An 18128-nucleotide genomic window follows, 5' to 3' on the forward strand; every position below is an offset into this window, starting at 1 on the left:
CTCGTCTTGAACGCCTCCAGCGTGGGGGAGCCCACCGCCTCCCCAGGTAATAGGCTCCATTGTTGCACTGCTCTAACAGTCAGGACGTTTCTCCTGATGTTCAGCCGGAATCTGGCCTCCCGTAACCCGAGCCTCTTCTTCCGTGTCCTGCACTCCAGGATGATCGAGAAGAGATCCTGGCCTTCCTCTCTGGGACAACCTTCCAAGTCCTTGAAGAGCACTATCAGATCTCCCCTCAGTCTTCTCCTCTCAAGGCTAAACATGCCCAGTTCCCTCAGTCAAATGCAGCTTTTTATCTGAGTGCTGAAATCACAAATCAAACTGTACACTGAGCTGATCACAAACAAACAAACACACAATCTACAACAACGGGAGTTTAAGGCTATGACAAACCTCACGGTACTTTTCACGGCAACTCTTTAACTGTCCAAAGTTCCAGTCCATGTGCAGAGTGCCCCTCAAAAGTCTGAACAATGATAGATCTAAACAAGGAAGGCTTTGGGACATAAAGACAGGTTGTTTTTAACAAAAGCTCTCTGTTTCTTCATCAGTTCAAATGGGGAAGGTGTAACCTTACACCTCTTCTAGATTCCTCCACAGATAAGAACAGAGCAGTGCTGCTCAGCTTTCCAGCTGTGATGCTTTTTTTTGGGGGGGGGGTTGCAAACATCACTCTTTTGTCAGGTCCTCACAGACACCTTCCAGACTCTCTGCTTGCTAAGGCTAAACCAGTCATGGCAAGGGGGGTTAGGTAGCTCCCCCTTGGCTCTGCTCTGAGCAGGCTGACAAAGATAAGCTTACACAGACCCTGATATTTTAAGAACTTGCTCTGTCTTTGTTTCTTGATTTTGCCACAGTCTTTAAGACTTCAAACAAATCTCTTTCTTCAGAAGTTGCAACTTTTTCAACTGCTTTTGCTTCTTCTAACAAACGTGGATACGGTGGCAGACAAACTGTCTCTGGAGGGCCCCCTCCGTCCCCCAACAACCTCTCCTCCCAACCTAACAGGCCGAATCAGACCGGGGGGAGCTCAGGGCACCTTGGGCAGGGTCTCCCAGTCTTCAAGCTCCTTCCGTGGGGCTTGAATCAGGGAGAACAGGGGCTTTGGGCTTCACCTCGGAGCGTACCATCATGACTTTACAATATTGAACTTTATATTCAACCTTTTCTCGCCTTCAGTGGATTTTGGTCGGCACTTATCCAAATGCCGATAAGCTCACTTTCCCTGAGGCAAATCTATCTCACTACTTGATTCAGACAGCACCCGGGGTCTCTTGCCCCTGCGGTCCTTTGCCAGTAACACATTTGCACATTTACACTTCTGTAACTAAGGGGGATTCTTTCCGCACCAGTTCAACCAACAATCAATATAGGGGAATTGATCCCATTGCCCATTATTCACCACATTTTTATATACACCATTTCCAAGATTTACATCGAAGGATCCTATGTCTGGCCAACTAATTCCAAATGCTGGCCAGTCCAGTTGGCAAAAGAAGGTCAATTTACCCTTGGCCATCTTAATTCTAAAATCTCCTTTGAACTTCCTAAAGTTCCTGAGCATGCATCCCAGCGGGGTCGCCGAGTTTTCTTAACGGGAGCTACCTGCCCCCATTGTGCCTGCCTCTGTTCAAAACCATACATGGAGCCTGACAAACCTCAGACGCTCCGAAGGCAACTCAAACAGAAAGGCACAAGGGAAATCAAATACTTACTCCACCCAGCACCCTGGCGCCGTCCCTTCGGACCTGTTCAGCCTGGTTGACTCAGTCAATGGAGTCCACGCCTTTAACCTCCTGGGTGTCTTGACCCCCGTTCTCTGGTGCCGTGGCAGACCTCAAAGGTGGTCCAGCACGCCCCACGGGCACCTTTGCTGGTCCTGTCTTTCGACCCCAGGGTGATCTGAGGGGACTCCTGGCTGCTCGCCAGATTGTTGCACAAAATGCTGGTGTCGCCCCCTGGAGGCTAGTCCAATTTGCCCCAAAGAGGAGAGTCCACTTCAGGCCGGGTCCAACTCGATTTTATTGTTTGCAAACAGTTCGACAGAGGAGCTCACGCTCAAAAGCAGAGTCGACCCTGGGCAACCCCTGCGCTACAGTTTTATCACTTAGCTTGCATTCCTCAGCCAGCGTGTTACTTTTGATTGGTTGCCAGCGGTTTGCCTGGCTGCCTTATCTTAGGGTTTGTGAGGACAAAATGGAGAGGAGGAGGAGTCTGTACACCGCCTTGAGTTCCTTGGAGGAAAAAAGGCAGGATATAAATGTAATAAATAAATAAAATAAATAAACTACTTGCTGCTTAAGGCACATACAATGGCTTTTAGGTTACTTTTTACTACAACTTTGAATCGTGCCCGGAAATAGACTGTCAGCCAGTGCAGCTGGAAAAGTACCTAAAAAACCCCCAAGATTATGGCAACCAGCTTGATTGATAACTGGCAAACAGGGAGAAAGCGTGGAGGCTGTGACAGACTTTGTCTTTCTAGGCGCAAAGATTACTGCAGACACTGACTGCAGCCAGGAAATCAGAAGATGTTTACTTCTTGGGAGGAGAGCAATGACAAATCTTGATAAAATAGTGAAGAGCAGAGACATCACGCTGACAACAAAGGTCCGCATAGTGAAAGCAATGGCATTCCCCGTAGTAACCTACGGCTGCGAGAGCTGGACCGTAAGGAAGGCTGAGCGAAGGAAGATAGATGCGTTTGAACTGTGGTGCTGGAGGAAAATTCTGAGAGTGCCTTGGACTGCAAGGAGATCAAACCAGCCCATCCTCCAGGAAATAAAGCCAGACTGCTCACTGGAGGGAAGGATATGAAAGGCAAAACTGAAGTCCTTTGGCCACATCATGAGAAGACAGGACACCCTGGAGAAGGTGCTGATGCCAGGGACAGTGGAAGGCAAAAGGAAGAGGGGCCGACCAAGGGCAAGATGGATGGATGATATCCTGGAGGTGACGGACTTGACCTTGGGGGAGCTGGGGGTGGCGACGACCGACAGGAAGCTCTGGCAGGGGCTGGTCCAGGAAGTCACGAGGAGTTGGAAGCGACTGAGCGAATAAAGAACAATGTGATCTCGCTGGCCAGTCCCTGTTAACAGTCTTGCTGCCCTATTTTGGACCAGCGAAGTTTCCAAACCATTTTCAAAGGCAGCCCCACATATAACACATTGTGGTAATCCAGACGAGAGGTTCTCAGAGCATGGAGAACGGTAGCTAGGCTCTCTCTGTCCGGAGAAGGGCGTAGCTGGTATACCAGCCTAAGCTGATAAGAGGTGCTCTGTGCACTTGGATTGTACAGCTAATCCTCTCTCCACATCCCACTTTGGCCACTGTATCCTTACGTGGCAACCTGCTAAAGTCTGTAGAGTCACAAGAGAAAGTGATGTGCAGTGTGGATTCCTGGACCTTCCCCCGAAATCCCATCATCCAAAACACACCAAAGGGAATGTCGTCTACAGCTGGGCTCTCAGAGTCAAACGCTTCTACAACAACAAAGAAAATGACCAAAGAAGAACCAACAGATTTGGGACAGAAAAAAACACAAGTCATTCATTGCCACATCCACCGGGCATCCATCATATCTTGAGAAAACCTTCTCTGCAAAAGTGAGGCGTCAATCAACAAAGAACTTCACTCCTCTGGAGTAGACGTCCCTCTCCTGTCTCCTCCTGTGGCCCCGATACCCCTCTGGGAAGTCCCTTTCAACAGAAATTTGTGAACAAAGGAATTTCAAAGACAGATACCAACGCAAAATTCCTGAAGTGCGATTCATCCAGACATTCAATGCTATCTTCTGTGGTCTGAATAAGGACAAAGGGTGTGCTTTTTTAAAAATCCCACTGCATATCTGTATTATCACCCAGTTTTTGTGAATGGCAACTCTTAATCATCACTGTCTGTATTTTTTTTGTTGCATTTCAGTTCCTTCTCCATGACTGGCTGGAGGAATGCTGGGAACTGTAGGACTTTTTTCTGTCTAAACGTGCATAGGTTTGCGCCTTAAATGTGTCAGTCTTTAAGGTGTCACAAGACTCTTAGCTATTTGCCTTGCCAGAGCTACTGCCAGACAGAAGAGTCAACCCTGGAACAGATGGACAAATAGTTTGGCTTTGAATGAGGCATCTTCCGATATGCCTTTCTGTCCCACCCTTTTCTGAGGTCTTGCTAGCAGTTTCCCAGTCTGTTCCAGCCAGGCAGGACACAAGCCGCCCATACCTCATTGCAGTTTTGCCCATCTGTCGCGAGGGTGCTAAATTTAGCAGGCGTGAAGCCTCAGCAACGCACACCAGGGAGATCTGGTTATGTCGTTTCAGCCCATTGGCATGACAGGCTTTTCTTGGAAAGGAAACAAAGGTGGCCACGCTGACCGTAAAAGAATTCCAAAATCCCTATTAGCGTAATACCTTGATTAGGACACCCAAACGATCATTTAAAAATTGTGCAAGCTTCTGAGAACTACAGATCTCTTCGTCAGGCACGATGTTATGAAAAGCAGGTGTGTGTGTGTGTGTGTGTGTGTGTCAGGGGGAATAGGGGAGGAGGAAAAACTGATGGTAAAGTCAGAGTGCCTGCATGTTCAGCGTCCCAAGATGAAGTGAGAATGGAGGGGGTCTGCAGACATTCAAATTCCAGCTTGTAACCAGCATGACCTGCACAGCCTAATTTGAAAGATAATTAAATACTAATAATTCTCCCCTAACGCCCTGCCCCAAACCTGCTTTTTCTAACATTTTCCCCAACAACGAGATCTGGAGATCTAGAAAGCTTGCAGAGTTTAGGTGATCTTTTGCTTGGAAAGGAAGTCATGGGGCCTTCTTCAGGGACTGCAGGGTGGCCTTTCCCAACCTCCAAGTGTTTTGGACTTCAACTCCTATCAGCCCCAGCTGGCATGGCCAAGGGCCAGGAATGCTGGGAGTTGTTGTCCAAAACATCTGGAGAGCACCAGGTTGGGGAAAGCTGCTGTAGGACTTATGGCCAGATCCTGAACATGTCCAAGCTGGGCTTACTTCCTTGCAAGTAGGCCTGGATGGATGCTTTGGGGTTTGGGAAATATCGGAAGATGCCTTCTACCGCATCAGACCCTTGGTCCATCTAGCCTAGTATTGTCGACACTGACTGGCAGCAGCAGCTCTCCAGGGATTCAGGCAGGAATTTTTCCAGCCCTACCAGGAGGTACTGCCGGGGATTGAACCGAGGACCTTCTGCCTACAAAGCGGAGGCTCTTCCACTGAGCCACAGCCTCTGGTCAAATGCAAGGCAGACCTATGCCCATGTTCCACATCTGAAATGTAGTCAGTGACGTCAGAACGTAAGATGAAAGCCCTGCAGGATCAGAGCAAACATATATCTACTGCTTTCCATATAGAATTGAATGGGTTGGAATGGCTGGGCTGCCACCGAGGCCTAAACCCCAGTTGGGGGCCCATTACTGGGCACTTCCCGGAGCCCCCGTCCCCTGACTGTGCTCCTCCTTGCAGTCCTGTCCAGGCTTACCAGCAGGGACAGGGAGGGGGTGGATCCATTTGGGGAGGAGGTCCCTCAGAGGACACCTTGCCCAACGGCTCCCCAAATCTGGAGTCGACATAACTCAAATAGATCAAGATTATTTGCATCTAAGGTCCTCCTCCAGGCGCCTCCTCTGAGGGAAGCTCAGAAGGCAGCAACGAGGGACGGGGCCTTCTTGGTGGTGGCCCCTCATCTGTGGAACAAGCTCCCCAATGAGACCCACCTAGTACTGACATTATTATCTTTTCAGCACCAGGGTAAGACCTCTCTCTTCTCCCAGGCATTTGGCAGCACAGGATGAGTTTTAATCGGTCCTGGATGTGTCTTTAGTTATATACAGTTCAAAGTTGTTTTTAGCTATATGGTGTTTGTGTCTATTGCCTGTGTGCTTTTATGTAAATGGCTTTTAAACTCCGTATATTGTAATTTAATGTTTTAACTTCTGTAAACTGCCCAGAGAGCTTCGGTGATGGGGCGGTATAGAGATGTAATAAATAATAATAATTATGATTTGTCTGTTCTTGACGTATTTTAATTTTCCTTTTGGGAAAGCTGGTCCAGGCCCTTCAAAGCTCACAGGCGTATCCTCAAATCATAGGGACGCCGGGTTTGGTTTTTTTTTTTTGGGGGGGGGGGTCCTGATGGCTTAACGGACCGCAGCCTGAGCTGACCTCTTGTCCAGGGACAAAGGCCAAGCTTGTAGCTGCTGCAGGGGAGGGCTCAGATCACGTTTCTCGGCCCTCATGTTCCACGCAGGATTAAGCTTGCCGCTGAGCTCTGTCACAAGGTTGCTGCCTGTCTCCACCGGCCTAAAGGTTGCCTGGGCACTTCACGTGGGAGGAACCTTTGAAGACACCTCCAGCTCCTAAGCGTTTCCTTCCCTTCTTTTCATTGTGGCTTCCAGCATCTCCTGAACATATGTGGTATTGGGGGTACACTAATGTACCGGGGGTACAATGATATTCTCTTCGACAGTGCTTTAAGGTACTGCTCTCTGCTACTCCACATCTGGGTTTGAAGATCTCCAGGATGGACAAATCTGCCAGTTTTTCTTTTTCCTGGATTTGCTGTTTTTTAGTTCTTACATTCTTTCTGTCCTGAATAGGAAGAAATTTGTGGATTTTGCCCACTTATAAAACAAATGAACTGAAACAACATTCTTGCCTGTTTGCACCAGCCAAATTAAGTAGGTGCCGCTGTTCCCAGCATGAAGAGGACCAGATTGTACCTGCCATGTAACTGTTCAAGATGAGATGCCTGTCAGAGACAGAGGTGGCCGACCTAACTCAGTGCCACAAACGTGGCTGACCACACAGAGATCCATAGCCACGTTTTTAAGAGCTATGCTCTCAAAGCCCTGGGCCAGGATGGATGAATCTGTCAGTTTTGGGTTTTCCCATATTTAAAAAAAAATCTCGAGGCCTTTCTGTCCCAAATTGGAAGAACTTTGCAAATTCGGGTCAATTCTAATTAAAAAACGACCCATCTCTAATATAGCCTAATGGAATTGCCAGCTAAATACCTCCTCCCACGTTCCTTCTCACAACTGTGGCATAGCCGCATAGGGTACTTCCAGATTAGTCTTTTATCCTGCAGCAGCCCCACCTCATTCACAGATTATGGGTGGTCCAGACAATTTGTAACCCTCCCATGTTTGTTTTCCCACCGATTCTTCAGTCTTTCTCAGACAAGCTGTCAACGGGGATAAAACAAAGGCAGGATAACTGCACAATGTCTTTTGACTTGGAGCTTTCCATCTGGAATACCCCACCCCACCCACACACAGAGATTTCACATTGCTTCAACATCAGCCACGTTTTTTCCCTCCTCCCCACCACTCTGTGCTACGGTTATCTAGCCTGATGAAGAGTTCTGTAGAACTCAAAAGCTTGCACAGTTTGTTCGGCCTCATGAATGTATTGCCCTACTCTGGATGTTGGCATTTTCAAACGGGGCCAGCTGCCTTTGCTTTTTGTGTGACAGTGAACAATCCAAAGCACAATGTACATCTTTTGTCTCTCTGTAAATAATATTTATTTATTGCATTTATTCATTGCATTTATATCCCGCCTTTTTTCCTCTTGCAAGGAACCCAAGGTGGCTTACTTTATCCTTCTCCTCTCTGTTTTATCCTCACAACAACAACCCTGTGAGGTAGGCTGGGCTGAGAGTCTATGACTGGCCTAAAGTCACACAGTGAGCTTCCATGGCCGAGTGGGAACTCGAACCCAGATCTCATGGCTCCCAGTCCAACACTCTCGCCACTACACCACACTGGCTAAACCATCATAATAGAATTGGTGTCAGCCTTGTACATCATATGCATCAGGGGACTAGAATCTCCCTTTCTCACCACCAACCACCCTGCACTGGGACTTTTGCAAAAGGGAGGAATCTCGTGTGCTCCTGATCTTCAGGATGGGGGAAATCAGCAAGAGAATTTTATTTTATTTATTTTATTTATGATATTTCTATACCGCCTCATAGCCGAAGCTCTCTGGGCAATTTACAAAAGTTAAAACATTCAGATACAATATACAAAGTTTAAAAGCCATTTACCTAAAAGCATAGGACATTGTATACCAACATATAACATTTATATAGAACGTATAGAAATAAATAAATAAATATTGATTGTTTGTTTGCTAAATTTTTATAGTGCCCAAATGGCAATCAGGGTTGTTGACAATAATTAAAAAACACACAAAAGACAACGATAACAAAAGAAAAAGAATGCAGCTATAAAAATATCAAAATAAAATATATATATTAAAAATGTGAAAACATTGAAAACATTAAGGGGCCGGCAGTAAAACTAATAATCGAGCAAGCAATTTTTTTTATTTGTATTGCACTCATATACTGAGGCTGCAATCCTATGCACTCTTACTGGGGAGTAGGGTGGCCAAATGCAAAATAGGAGAGGCTCTTGCGCCTTTAAGAGTGGAGTAGAAGAGGGATGTTTCAGGGCTGGCTGGGGGTTGTGGAACTGAGGCAATATGCCCCGCCCTCCACACACATAGATCAAAAATTTCCAAGTAGCGCCAGAAAGAGTGAAGCGGCTGGGCCAAGCCGAAAGGACGCTCAGCTGTGGATGTGTCTGGTGGTGAAAAGAAAGTCCGATGCTGTAAAGAACAATATTGTTTAGGAACCTGGAATGTCAGATCAATGAATCAAGGCAAGCTGGAGGTGGTCAAGCATGAGATGGCAAGATTGAACATCAACATCTTGGGAATCAGCGAACGAAAATGGACAAGCATGGGCGAATTTAATTCAGGTGACCATCATATCTACTACTGTGGGCAAGAATCCCTTAGAAGAAATGGAGTAGCACTCATAGTCAACGAAAGGGTGGGAAAAGCAGTACTGGGGTACAATCTCAAAAACGATAGAATAACCTCAGTAAGAATCCAAGGCAAGCCATTCAACATCACAGTAATTCAAGTCTATGCCCCAACCACTGATGCCGAAGAAGCTGAGGTTGATCGGTTCTATGAAGACCTACAACACCTTCTAGAACTAACACTAAAAGAAGATGTCCTCGTCATCATAGGGGATTGGAATGCCAAAGTCGGAAGTCAAGAAATCACCGGGATAACAGGCAAGCATGGCCTTGGTGTACAAAATGAAGCAGGACAAAGGCTAATAGAGTTCTGCCAAGAGAACACGCTGATCATAGCAAACACTCTTTTCCAACAGCACAAGAGGCGACACTGAACTTGAGCTGGACATCCTCGAGAGTGAAGTCAAGTGGGCCTTAGGAAGCATTAGTAACAACAAAGCTAGCGGAGATGACAGTCTTCCAGCTGAGCTATTTAAGATCCTAAAAGATGATGCTGTTAAAGTGCTGCACTCAGTATGCCAGCAAATCTGGAACACTCAACAGTGGCCACAAGACTGGAAAAGGTCAGTTTACATTCCAGTACCAAAGAAGGGCAACGCCAAAGAGTGTTCAAACTACCGTACAATTGCGCTCACTTCACATTCCAGCAAGGTTATGCTCAAAATCCTACAAGCTAGGCTTCAGCAGTATGCGAACCGAGAACTACTGGAAGTACAAGCGGGGTTTCGAAGAGGCAGAGGAACTAGAGATCAAATCGCCAACATTTGCTGGATCATGGAGAAAGCAAGAGAATTCCAGAAAAGTGTCTATTTCTGCTTCATTGTCTACACTAAAGCCTTTGATTGTGTGGATCACAACAAACTGTGGCAAATTCTGAAAGAGATGGGGGTGCCAGACCACCTTACCTGTCTCCTGAGAAACCTGTACGAGGGCCAAGAAGCAACAGTAAGAACCAGACATGGAACAACTGATTGGTTCCAAATTGGGAAAGGAGTACGACAAGGCTGCGTATTGGCGCCCTGCTTATTTAACTTATATGCAGAGTACATCATGAGAAACGCCGGGTTGGATGAATCAGAGGTCGGAATTAAGATTGCCAGGAGAATTATCAACAACCTCAGATACGCAGATGATACCACCCTAACGGCAGAAAGTGAAGAGGATCTCAAGAGCCTCTTGTTGAGGGTGAAAGTGGAGAGTGCAAAAGCTGGTTTGAAACTCAACATTAACAAAACTAAGATCATGGTATCTGGCCCCATCACTTCCCGGCATATGGAAGGGGAAGAAATGGAAGCAGTGACAGATTTTACTTTCCTGGGCTCCGAGATCACCGCAGACGGTGACTGTAGCCATGAAATTAAAAGACGCTTGCTCCTTGGGAGGAAAGCTATGGCCAACCTGGACAGCATAGTAAGAAGCAGAGACATCACCTTGCCGACAAAGGTCCGTCTAATCAAAGCTATGGTTTTCCCAGTAGTAATGTATGGCTGTGAGAGCTGGACTATGAGGAAGGCTGAGCGCCGAAGAATTGATGCTTTCGAACTGTGGTGCTGGAGAAGACTCTTACGAGTCCCCTGGACTGCAAGGAGGTCAAATCAATCAGTCCATCCTAAAGGAACTCAACCCTGAGTGCTCATTGGAAGGACAGACACTGAAGCTGAAGCTCAAATATTTTGGCCACCTAATGCGAAGAGAAAACTCCCTGGAAAAGACACTGATGCTGGGAGAGATTGAAGGCAAAAGGAGAAGGGGATGGCAGAGGATGAGATGGCTAGATAGCAGCACCGATGCAATGAATGTGGACTTGAGCACGCTCCGGGAGAGAGCGCAGGACAGGAAGGCCTGGCGTGCTCTGGTCCATGGGGTCGCGAAGAACAACATATGTATATAGAAAGGAAAAATGGGTCTTAAAAAAAAGTCACAACGCACAAGCGACGCAACGTTACATCACTCGGCGAGGGGCCGGAAGTGTCGCCATAGTTTCCCGGGCCCCGCCCCGCCCCGCCAGTCCGCGCCCCCTCCAAGATGGCGCCCGCGAACCCGGAAGTGGGCCGGAGCCAACGCCCGCATTGCCGTGAGCCGTGAGCCAGCGCCGCGGTCGCCCCCTTTCCCTCCTTGCTGCGGGCGCGGAGAGCGGGGACGAGGTGAGCGCGGCTCCCCCTCCCCCCGGCGAAGTCCCGCCCCTTCCGGGACCTCACGCACCCCCCGTCCCGTCCCCGCCTCGAGAGCCCTCCCTGCCCCCCGCCCTTCCCTTCGGAGCCCCCCTCTTGGGTGACCTCTGCCCCCCCAGGTCAGCCCCCTCCTAGCCCCTCCCTCTGTGGAAGGGGAAAGGGGGTTGCCCCTTCCTTCTCCTGTTGACCCCCTCCTCTGAACCCCCCCCGGGAAGCACTTGAGGGTGGGTTCGTGGGGGGGGCAGAGTAACTCCCCTCTGCTCTCCCTCACCCAGTGTGGCACTCTCCAGAACTTGTGGACTCCCAACTCCTATCAACTCCAGCCAGTGTGCAGGAATGCTGGGAGTTGGAGTCCCAAATGTGTGGGTGGGGCACCAGGGTGGCAGAGGCTGTCTAACTCTCCCCCCCCCCCCCCCCGTGTCCTTATTTATGGTTTGAGTTACACTATTTCGATACCACTCCATTTTTGGAGCAGATTTCGGGGTGGTGAACGCAAGAGATAAAAGAATGAAAGAATAACAAGATTTTAAAAGATTTTCTTATCTTGACTCCCCTCCTTCCGTAATCGAGAGGACAGGGAGAATTCCCCGCAATCCCTTCTACTTCACCCCCAGCTTGAAAGGGGGGAGATGAGAGAGACTCACAGAAAGAGGGAGAAAGAAGGGGAGGGAGCATCTCCCCTTTCTTTGTCCCCTCCTTCGCTGCCCCCTGCTTTCTGCCCTATTCCTTCTCCTACGCCTGCCCCCCTGCCCCACCTGTGGACACCCCTGTAAGTAGTGGAGGTGAGGCATTGCTTCTGTGTCCCCTACTGCTCTCCAGGTGAGGGAAATTGGGGTGTGATGGAAGGGCAGAGAGGGTGGAGTTGATTCCCTTTTGGTCAAGCCTGTATTTTAGGGGAGGCCAAGCTTTGTGGTGCTAGCTTGGGGGGGGGGGGTTGGGGGCTGCACATGTGCATGTATGCACAGCCAGGCATGCACATGTGGGGCATAGGATCAATGGGGGAGAGAGATTAAAGCCCCCCCCCCGCTGGAGGAAGTGGGGCTCATGGGGGCTGCTCAGTTGCCCACCACTGCTGTTGGGTGTTCAGAGTGGGGGTGGCAGGCAGAGGGTGCCCCCTCCTCTCCATCCCCTGCCCACACTTTTTAAGATGTCCTTTGCAGTCTATTCCTTCACTCCCCCACTCCTGCCTTTCGAGGGGGGGGTGTCTCCCTTTTTCCATGGGGACTGGAGATGTTCTCTATCCTCTCCTGTTTCTCTTCCCTCCCACCTGTTCCATTAGGAATACGTAATTTGATTGGTGGGGTTGGGTGGAGAACACACAGCAAATTCTACTTTGTCCGCTACACACTTTCTCGACACCAGACATCATCTTCCTCCTACTCTCTGCCCCTGCTGCCCCCTTGAGGCACCTCTGGGGCACATATTCCCCCCTTCTCTTTCAAATGGATTCAAAGGAGGGGTTCAGGGACCCCTTCACGGTACCAACTCAAGAAGCCCTCCATATTATCTCCTCCTTAAGGCCTCATTTGTCTCCCCTCTCCAGACTTGAGAATAGTGTTTCTTTCGGGGTGGGAGACAACTCATCTCCCTTCCTCCTCATTGGGAGGATGGGATTCATGTAGAAGCATGCCTCCCCCTCCCCAAGGGTCAGCCATGCTGTGTACCCCTTTCTCATTCTCTCTCTTCCTTCTCCTCTCCCACTTCCAGGGCTTATCCCCTTTCAGGATACCCTAGCCTTCCTGCAACCTGGCTTCCACCAGACATATAATCATAGTATAGTAGGGTTGGAAGGGGCCTGTTGAACTCCAGCTCCCATCACTCTCAGCCAGCATGGCCATTGTGTGGCGTCTTCTCCCTGGGAATCTCTTTCTGCCCATTTTTTAAGGCCCATTGTTTGCAGGCCAAAGAGCAGGAGCGGTCCCCCCACCCCCAGGCCTGGAGTCCTAAATGTGGTGCTCCTCTCTGCCAAGCCCCAGGGCAGTGTTCTCGCTGGGACAGATTCCTTGGTCCTGGGGGACTGGCTTATGCTCCTCTCCCAGACATGGCCTTCCCTGGGCTTTTGGAAGCCGGGGGCGGGGTAGTTTGCGTTGCCTTCCCTGGGCTTTTGAAAGCCGGGGGTGAGGGTAGTTTGCATTGCTCCCAAAGTCTTTCATCTATGGGATTAAGGAAGAGCCTTGTAGGAGTCAGATTCTACCTCCCTCCATCCATTGCATTAGCGATGTGGTGGAAACCGGTTCTGCTTTGGAGATAGCTCAGTGAGATACCTCTCTGCCCCTGCCACACCACCCTCCTTCCCAATTAGATCAGCTTTTCAGGAGGCTCCGAAATATCTACATTGTTTTCTTCCTCCATTGTATTTTACAGGACTGATAGGTAGAGATTAAAAAGCATCTTGCTTCCGAACAACTCCCCATCACACATACACACCGCACTCCCCCCCGCCACAAGGAGGGAGAGAGAAATGTAAATCTTTCATTTGATCAACTTCCATGGGCATCAGAATGCAGCCGCTTTTGGTTGAGAACACAGGTGAATTTCAGGATGCCCTTGTCTTCCCCAACCTGGTGCCCACTGGATGTGTTGGACTGCAGTTCCCATCATGTCTACGTGGGGTTGTGTATTAGTGTGAACATTCCCAGCTTGGCCTTGCCTGTGCTGTTGATGCATCCGACATACGAAGGTGTCACCTTACTCTCTTTTGCATAGCTTATCTGACTGGGGAGAAGCTTGGAGGTTTGGGCGGGGGGCTGCATGGACTGATGATGGGGCAGAGCACATCTCCTTGACCAGGTTTTTGACCTCCCCAGGGGCAGGAGCGTGTGTGCTGTAGCGTGCCCCAGCCTCCCCCAGCCAGGCATGTTGTAATCCTCGAAGGCACCTGATTGAAGAAGGATGCTGTTGTTTGCACCTCTGTGTTTCCCCATTTAGGATCCTTTTGTTTGCTTTGGCTTCCTGTCTTTCGAAGTTGTGCCAGTTAATTCACTGGAAATCTCTAGGGAATACCTGACAGGTGCAGCTACTCTGAATCACTTCCCAGAGCGCCATCCAGAAAGAGCCCACAAGGCTGCTTGGGACAAAGGGTGTGGCCTTGGGTTGCTGGGCCAAGCAGCCAAGCCTGATAACACACCTGCCTCTTTGAGGCAGTCACCTCTGGGGTGGGGTGGGACAGCTTGTTTGAGCGGGGAGATGGCAGGGCATCAGAGGATCGGGCCTGTGCAAAGGCGTGCCCTGAACCACTGACCCGTTCCTGGGTTGTTGCAGCATGCGTTGATATGTGTCACTCAGCTTTGGACCAGTTGGTGCTGCCCCAGTTTCACCGCCACCCCGTGCCACCTAGACATGACCAGAAGGCATGCCAGCCTATCCTCGCTCTTGACCCCCAGGGCACGCGGCTTCCTGTTTTGTATATGCGGCAAGGTTTCTGTTTGGCCATTGTGGCTTGTAGGGGTGCTTCCAGATGGACATCTCCTGGTCAGAAGGCATTGGGTGACTCTTCCATCTTTTCCTCCTGAACAGGAAGGGAAAAAGATGGAAGAAGGAGCAGGGAAACACGGGAGGGTTGCAAACGGAGGGCTTCATAGTGTGGACCCCTGTATAACTCTGAGAATGAGGCAGGGTGATTGCACGATAAAAGCCTTGTCTGGAAGCCCCCAAGGTCTACAGATGACTATCATCTTCTGTTGTTGTTGCCATATCTTGTGGTAGTGAGTTCTGTAAGTCAGTTTTGTGTTGTTTTAATGAACTGCTTAACCTTTGCCTGCCTTTCCTTTCCGTTTCTTACATTTATATCCAGCCTTTCCTCCAAAGACCCGCAAGGGTGCTTTGCCCGTATTTAACCTCATGGCAGCCCTATAAGGTAGGCTAGGCAGAGAGAAAAAGAGCGTGTGTGGCTGACCAAAGATCACCCATCGCTGAGTTAGGATTTGAGCCTGCGTCTTCCTAGTCCTGCATTCAAACTGAGCCTCTGTCAACCTGGCACCCTCCAGATGTGTTGGACTAGAACTTCTATCATCCCCAGCCGGCATGGGAGTTGGAGTCCAAAACGTCTCGGGGTACCAGATTGCGTAATGAAGGAGATCCGAAAGAAAGCCATTTCAGCCCTCAGAGAGCCAGTGTGCTGTAGTGGTTACAGCATTGTACTGGGACTTGAGAGATCCAGGTTCGAGTCCCCACTTGGCCATGAAGCTCACTGGGTGACTTGTTCACTGTATCCTTAACAACCTTAAGAGTCTATGATTGCATTAGCCTTTTTAGCAGCCGCATTGACACTGGTGGCTCATGTTCACCTTGCAGTCCAGTAAGACACCGAGACATTTTTTACATATCCATCCTTTAAAAAATGTGGCTCTCAGACCCGGACACTACACCAGATGTGGCCTGGCTGACACAGAATAGAGCAGAACGATGACTTCTTGTGATCTGGACATTATCTTTGTGTTAATACCACCTACATATTAGAGAGCCAGTGTGGTGTAGGGGCAAGAGTGTTGGACTGGGAGTCGGGAAATCCGGGTTCTAGTCCTCACTCGGCCATGAAGCTCACTGGGTGACTTTGGGCCAGTCACTGACTCTCAGCCTAAGCTACTTCTCAGGGTTGTTGTGAGGATAAAGAATATAGAGAGGATGAGGATCATGTACTTAGGCTCCTCGGAGAAAAAGGCTGGATATAGATGCAAGAAACAAAACACAAATAAACCTTATTTCACTTCAGTAGATGTAAATTCAGCCTCGGAAGTAAGCCCACAAACGTTACTAGCCTACAAAACTTTTTACCACCCAAATTGGGGGCGGCTGCACTAATCACTATGCCACGCTGGCTCTGTAAGCCCCTGGAATGTTTTTGAAAAATGAGAGGGCTTCTGAGCATGGGCTTGTACCTCATTTCCGAAATCAGGCCGTCACCTCGTCTCGCTGCGAGGTGGTGACAGTGACTGCAAACACCGGCAGGTCTTGCTGTGTTTAGCCAGGGGTCAGGGCAAAGAGCCCTGGATACTTCAGCAAACTTGGCATTGTGCCTCTAGGGCAACAGGCTCTTCTCCGCACGGTTGGGAATGGCATTTGCGAGAGGCTTTTTCAAAAGTCCCCTCTATTGTTGCACGGGACAGTGGTTCAAATTGGAGCGGGGCAGCTGCTAATAAACTCTGTGAGAAGATCATCCCGCAGATTTCGTTGCAAAATCACTCTTGTTTGGGGTGGAAGGATGGGGCAGGTTTGTCGGATGTTGACTCTGGCAGCCAGTTCCGATATGCTCGGGAGAAACTCTGAGCTCCCTGCGCAACTGGGATGGATTAGTACGGGAGGAACCAAAGGAGAAGAATCCGTTGCACTGCCTTGGCCAATCTCACAGCTGTGGGATATTTGGATCTTCCTGTTTTGTGAAACCTTGAGCAGCAGAGGTCGTAAGAGAGGAGTGATGGTGTAGAAATTTGTGTCTGTTGTTGGCGTGATTTGCTTTGAGAGCAGCTTTTTGGGTTTTTTTTCGCCATTATGAGATCTGTAGAGCTTGGCAATGAATTCTATGAATCTTGAAAATTGTTCCTATACAAAATCTAGGAATGGGCCCCCGTGTTTGGATGTCTCCTGAGTAGCGATGTGTGAGAAATCCACGCCATCCGGTTGGCGGTTTTGCAGATTTCTCTAATCTCATGATGCGTTCTGAGAAACGGGAAAAGTGCACCTGGAAAAATGCGCAGGTTTGAAAAGCGCGCAAAGGAAAATGCCCGCATTTTGAAAATGCATGAAACTCACTTTAGTCAGTGGGTGGCTGCATACCACAAATGCGTACAATTTGAAAAATGTGCACAGGTAAAACAAAAAAAGGCAAGAGAATCCTGTCCTGGCTCTTAAAGGGCTGTCTTAGATTTTGGTTTTTGGTTTTTCTTACTCTTTAGGTGTTCTAGAAATGACAGCTATTAATACAGAGCTCATTTGGAGTATTGTCTCCACTTCTGGGTACTTCTGGGTGGGGCCAAGGAGAGGGCATGTGGCCATCTGGGGAACCTTGGAGGGCTGGATGAGGCCCCCAGGCCTGATGTTGTGCACCCCTGGTATAGACAAATTGGAATATTTATTTATTTATTTAAAATATTTCTTGGCCGCCTTTCAGGGCAGAAGCCCTCCCAAGGTGACTTACAACAATAAGGTTCAGAGGAAGGCAGCAAAGATGGTTAGCGGCATGGAAAAGTCACCCAGTAAGGAAAAGCTGAAGGAGCTCGGTTTGTTTAGCCTGGAGAAGAGGAGTGGGGGATGGCATGACAGCACTAAATCCCTGAAAGTCTGTCATGTAGAAGAGGGGAAAGACTTGTTCTCTGCTTCTGTCCCAAAGGGCAGCTTTGGATCTAAAGGGCAGCTTTGGATCTAAAGGGCATAAAGGGCATGTGGCTGCCCAGACCCTAACATCATCCTCAGGGGTCCTTCTCTGTGAGCCCCCGCCAAAGGAAGTGAGGGGTGGTTACCAGGAAGAGGGCCTTTTCTGCTGTGGCCCCCTGGCTGTGGAATGAGCTCCCTAGAGAGGTTCACCTGGCGCCTACGTTGTACTCCTTCTGGCACCAGGTGAAGATCTTTTTATTCTCCCAGTAATTTAGCATGTTAGCTTCCTAGCCTTTTAGCTCTGGTTTTCCAAATTGGTATTTTCAATCTCTGCATTGTTGTTAGGTTTTATTCTGGTTGTATTGTTCTATTGTGGTTTTAAGCTTTCATCTTTTATATTGTTTTATGCAGCACTCTGTGGTTTTAATTTTTGTGAACCACCCAGAGAGCTTCGGCTATGGGGTGGTATAGAAATGAAATGAATAAATACGTTGCAGGAGGGTAGATTTTGGCTGGATATTAGGAGGAAAGTCGTGATGGCAAGAGCAGTTGGACAGTGGAACCAGTTACCTAAAGGGGTGATAACTGGAGGCCCTCGAGCAGTCCTAGCTTTGGATTTCTCTAGATCAGCCTTACCCAACGTTGTGTCATCCAGATGTTTTGGACTTCAGCTCCGATCAGCCCCACCCAGCATGGCCAGTGCTCAGGAATGCTGGGAGTTGTGGTCCAGAACATCTGGAGGGCACCAGGTTGGAGAAGAATGGAGTACATGATTTTCAAGTGTGTCTCTCTGTGTGTAC

At 49.0% G+C, this 18128-nt stretch overlaps 1 protein-coding gene across 5 annotated transcripts in view; it reads left to right on the plus strand.

Moving 5' to 3' along the window:
- Positions 1-10856: 10856 nt before the first annotated feature.
- The window catches only part of LOC146333994 (protein strawberry notch homolog 2-like), a 140173-nt gene continuing 132901 nt past the window's right edge, over positions 10857-18128 (plus strand). For all 5 annotated transcript variants that reach the window (XR_014786424.1, XM_084825158.1, XM_084825159.1 and 2 more), the window contains exon 1: positions 10857-10992. The gene's annotated coding sequence lies outside the window, so the exon portion shown is untranslated. The remainder of the gene's footprint in view (positions 10993-18128) is intronic.

The sequence above is a fragment of the Heloderma suspectum genome, chromosome W (assembly GCF_057233095.1).
Source record: "Heloderma suspectum isolate Gila_16-S chromosome W, 16-S_ref, whole genome shotgun sequence".
NCBI lineage: Eukaryota > Metazoa > Chordata > Lepidosauria > Squamata > Helodermatidae > Heloderma > Heloderma suspectum.